Genomic DNA, 5,490 nt, shown 5'->3' on the forward strand with positions numbered 1-5,490 from the left:
CTTGAGGCGAGAAAGCAGGAACAGGGCGGACGGGGCCTGCAGCTACGGGCCGAGGAGCATGAAGAAGGTTTTGCTAATCAGGAAAATCTAACTTTGAGGGAGCTGGGAAAGCAGCGTTTCTGCTGTCACTTGTTCTGAACTGAAAAATGCCATTTGCGTTGCTGGTGTTACTAACCTGTTGGAAGTGCGCTAGAAACCCACGCTGCACGCACAGGAGCGTCCTTCTGTCTGTTTTCCCAGTCCAGAAAACAAGCTTTCAGCGGGGATCCTCCTCAGTGAATCTAAGGAACTGGTTGTTGTAGCTGTGGGGTGGCACCCGTGAGACGCAGCTGCAGATTGTGTGAACAGCTTTTATAGGAGGGCTGTGAAAGCCTACCTCTGCTCTTCTCCAAATCCACCAAGCCTGGGTCGTCAGGGCTGCTGCACGGTGCCTCCAGCCACGCTGGGGCCCTCCTGTCGTTCACAGCATGGGGCCACAGGTGCCATGGTTTCTGAGGGCCCTGAAAAATTGTTCCCAGGCTTGGTTGGCTGGCTGGCCTTGGTGGTGGTGGTGGACACCCTGACCTCACCCCAGTTCCTTTCCCTCTGCCCACAACCCCCCTCCTCAGGGTGTAAGGAGTTCGCAGGCAGCGCATAAACGTTCCTCCCAGTCTTTAAAAGCTGTACTGAGGCAGGATTCCTCATGCCTGCGGAAAGGAGAGGATGGAATGCCTCAAGAGAAAGGAAGGAGACATTTTCTGTGCATAACCCCTGGTGCTCAGCGCAGGTGTGACTCTAGGAGAGATCTGAGGGCAGATGGCTGTGTGGTTAACAGCTGCACAGCCATGCTCACTCAAAAAAATGTCCACGAGGTGGGGCCCCTCTCCTTGACTGTCCTGAAGAAGACTTTAGGGCAATGGCTCTAATTACAATAATCAGCACTCTGAGTGGTCCCTGTCAAATCCTGCGATAACGCTGCACCAGCCAAGGGAGCCTGGTTTCCTCGAGAGGGGGAAGCCATAGCGAGCAAAGCTGCGGAGCGTTGTCTCTGCGTGCAGCCAGGCAGTGCAGCCTGCTGGATTATGATAAGAGGTGGAACGTCACCTCCTCCTCAGGACTCCACAGTTATGCAGAGGGAGCCCTGGTTGTGGTACAACACCATCACACCCTGTGTTTTAAATTGCACTACTGAATGTTTATCTGTTTATCTCCTGTACCTGACACTATCAGATTGCCTTGGGATATCATTAAAACTTGATAAGCCAATGAGTTGGAAGAAGCATAATTTCAACTGAACCCTGGGCGTATTCTGTTTATGCTTGCTCATCACCAGTAAGATCTTTTTTCTCATATAAACAAATGCAAAGAGAGTTATACTGAGCTGCTCAAGGGTGTTTTAACCGATACAAACAGGATTAGTTTGGAAATGCTGAGTTAAGCTCCTTGCAATGCTCTGTTATTTAAGCTTGACTGGCCAAATAGCGCAAAATCCCATTAAAATGATTCAGCAGACTAAAACTTAATCGAGAGGGGGCTCACCTTAGGCAACCCAAACTTATATCAATGAAGACATAGCATTTGAAGAATACCAGTTAGTAAATCTGAACTTGGGCTGTCCAAGCATTGCCAATGCTCATTAAAGGTAGGAGAATCCTCTGCTATGGTGTGGACTACTGTGGCGACCATTTTTTCTGTTTTTGTGTCTGGCACTGCTCTCCCTTCTTCCAAGCTCGCTGGATGAGAAGCCAGGGAGGAGCTACTTTGATGACATGCCATAGAGGAAGAAGGAAGAGGGCTGATGAGGTGTTGCTGAGCAATGGGAAGAATAAGTAGAGGTATGAAGGAGAAGGCACGGAAGTGTTTCAAACTAGAGCTGTTCTGAATCATGTTACCTTTTCTGCATTAATGCTGCAGCCCCAGGCTCAGTGCTGCGGGTGGAAGAACAGCACCGATGCTGTTGTGCCATGGCTGCAATAGTAGGAGCTCACAGATTGGACTCTCTGCCTGAACTGGGTCTTAACGAAATTGTTTTGCTATTTGGTTTTACGTGCTATTATTTTATAGAGGGGGCTTATGTGATAGCCTAAATATTGAAACTGAGAAGGGCAAATCAAGGCAATGGAAATGCCAGATCTGGGCGGTAAATATGGCCCGTGTGGGCTTGATAAAGTGTGACAAAGCATCTAAAACAGACTGTGAAGTATAGCAAGTAGGTTTTTTTTAAAATGGGAAGTCATGCAGCATTTTAAAGTCATGATGAAATTCACACTTCATAAAGCTTTGAAAGGAAAGTCAAAGTAGATTACAGTGCAGATGATTTCTTAGGTGGAGATCAAACCTGAGTAGTTGATATGTAAAAAAGGCCTTGCATCTGAGCTGCAACAAGTTTGAACAGTATTTCATTTGAAGATTCACAAATGCAAAGAACTGATCTCACCTACAAGTGCAAAGAGCTGATCTAAACTGCAAATACAACCAGATTCCTCGATACCTTAAAAGCCAGTGACTGATAAAACTCTCGAAGACTGGGTTTTGAGTTTCAGAAAGCAAGCATTCTTTATTGCAGCGCTGGGTGCACAGAGACTCTGTCTCAAATCATGCACACCTCCGATGAGAATAGCCATCGTTTATATAGTGTATCTATATACATATGCATTACATTTTTCAGAAGGGCCATGCATATTCATGTAATTCCCAGAACTAATTATAATATGTGATGTTCATTACGCATGCAGTTTATCTGTTAGGGTCTTCTTAGGGTGTCTTGGGTGGTCTTCAAGGTCACTCCTGAGGGTCCTTTAGTTGAACCCTCTTCTTGAGCATGTGTAGTCAGCATCTTCTTCCATAACTTCTTCACAGTTGGTTTCTCAAAGTCCATTCCAACTTCTTGACAAAAATGTTCTTTAAATGACAGATTCTAAATGACTCTATTGTGTTACAATGAAGCAACAGTTAAGCTGTGTATACACTGTTCTATCTGTTGTAGGTAGGTCTGGGGGTTTGAACATGTGTCATCCTAAACTAAGAACCTCATTTAATCTGTGGTAATTGAATTACATATAGGTGACTATTAGAATTAAATTAATAAGCAACTTCTAAAATCGCGGGTTTCTGCAATTTTTATTTAAATGTATTTTAGCTGTTCTAGATAAAAATTCTATGGGGTATGAGGAGAAAGGAGTGTTTTACTCATGGTCTGCCCAATATCTGTATTAATCCCTTCTGTGACCTACTCTTACATACTTTCAAAAATCTGCATCCATATCACTATAATTAGTATTTTTTACCAAGCATTCACTCCATTCAAAGGAAGGTTATGCTGTGAATTTTGGTAGGTTTGTAGGAATCGCCTCAGCAGTACAAGATAATTTGCCCCCTTCTGTGAATATTTTGTAAACATTCTTCAAGTCATTATACTAAAAAAAACCAACCAACCTTACTGATGCAGCGTGTTGCTTCTGTTTATTAAAACTTGGAAAAACTGTCATTTGTGTTCAAATACAGATTGTGTTTTAACTTGTATTTTTAAACAGATTTATTTTAAAAGAAACAAGTCTTTTACTTAAGTAGAAATCAATTTTTTTCAGCTTACTGTGCAGACAAACTGCTTGTGAAGGAAAAAGAGTCGAGAAGCATGATGGTAGGAAAGTTGTTCTAAGTCTGGCCAGTTACACAGAGCATGTTTGAAGTCTCATGCCTTTGCTTTGCCTGAAATTTGGAAAAGGTACATCTGCCTCATTGTAATGCTGTCAAAGCTGCAGTCAGTCTAACGGGCAAATTAAACACCAGCTGCATCTTTTGGAGATTACGTGGTGATGGACTGCAGAAGATCAGAAGGTGAGTGTTGTTCAGAAAAGGCATTGTTGAGAGACATCCTTAAAGAAGGCCAGTTCTCGGTGCTGGAGTCCTCTCCATGTATCACCCCAAAACACGTTGTCATGTGAAAAAGAGTATAACTGGTGTAAAGAGGCAGGATCTAGAACAATTTGTTTTGTTGTTCACTGTGTTTTCTTGTTTTGTTTTTAATACAATTTACCATGGTACAAATATTTGTAGCAGAGAAATTGAAGAGGAGAGGGAGTATCAGAAGTGTGCGGAAGGTCTTATTTGACTTCTGTTTGAGTTAGTTTGAAAATCTAGATGGGGATAGATGGTTAAGATATATTCCTAACAAAAATATTTAATCATTGAAGAGTGCATTTGATTTTTATGGCCATCATGCTTCATTTCACTTTAGTGAGGGGACCAGCCAGACCAAGGAATATTGTTGTGTTTACAGGGAGGAGAATCTAGCTCCTGTTAATAAGCAAACAGTGTCATTTTGATTGGTTAAGAGTGTCGGCAGAGCTAGATTAAACAGCTTCTCAGACTAGGGTAGGAAAAAAAGCTCTGTGTATAACCACCTCCTGCTTGGTGGAGGGGGAACAGTAGGGGGTACCAAAAGTTAGTTGGGGTGAAAAAGATGCCACAGTGGCCTATCTTCAGTTGAAAGGAACAAGAAATTAAACCGAGCTTGAGGGATTCTTCTTAGAAGACCTCTTAGGTCATAAACACTTCAGAAACCTTTCTTAATTTGAGGAGAATTGGAGTGGTTTCCACCTTGCCCTTTAAAATGTGTACCCCTGGAGAAGGTTACAGAATCACGGAATCATTTTCATTGGAAGAGACCTCTGAGATCAAGTCCAGCCATTAACCCAGCACTGCCAGGTCACCACTAAACCATGTCCCCAAGCACCACATTGACACATCCTTTAAATACCTCCAGGGATGGGGACTCCACCCCCTCCCTGGGCAGCCTGGTCCATAAGCTTCACAACCCTCTCTGTAAAGAAATTCTTCCTAATATCCAATCTAAATCTCCCCTGGAGCAACTTGAAGCCATTTCCTCTCAGCCTATGGCTTGTTACTTGGGAGAAGACACCACCTCACTACAACCTCCTTTCAGGTGGTTGCAAAGAGTGATAAGGTCTCCCCTCAGCCTCTTTTTCTCCAGACTAAGCAACCCCAGTTCCCTCAGCCGCTCCTGATAGAACTTGCTCTTTAGACCCTTAACCAGCTTCGCTGCCCTTCTTTGGACACGCTTCAGCATCTCAATGTCTTTGTAGGGAGGGGCCCAAAACCGGACACAGGAGTCAAGGTCTGGCCTCACTAGTGCCCAGTCCAGGGGGACAATCACTTCCCTGCGGCTCCTGCGGCCCTTCCTGTGGCTCCTGCTGGCCACACTATTGCTTATACAAACCAGGATGCCATTGGCTGCCTTGGACTTAAGAAAATGTGGACAGTTTTATGACATTATTATCTTACGGAGTAAGCAGTTAGTAGCCTGAGGCCAACTCCAGGCAATGTGATACATTTGCTGTGGGCTTGTCCCACCTACATGGGAATGTGGGCCCAAAACCGGACACAGGAGTCAAGGTCTGGCCTCACTAGTGCCCAGTCCAGGGGGACAATCACTTCCCTGCGGCTCCTGCGGCCCTTCCTGTGGCTCCTGCTGGCCCCACCATTGCTTTT

Source organism: Buceros rhinoceros, unplaced genomic scaffold, assembly GCF_000710305.1.
Source record: "Buceros rhinoceros silvestris isolate BGI_N320 unplaced genomic scaffold, ASM71030v1 scaffold4744, whole genome shotgun sequence".
NCBI classification, from domain to species: domain Eukaryota; kingdom Metazoa; phylum Chordata; class Aves; order Bucerotiformes; family Bucerotidae; genus Buceros; species Buceros rhinoceros.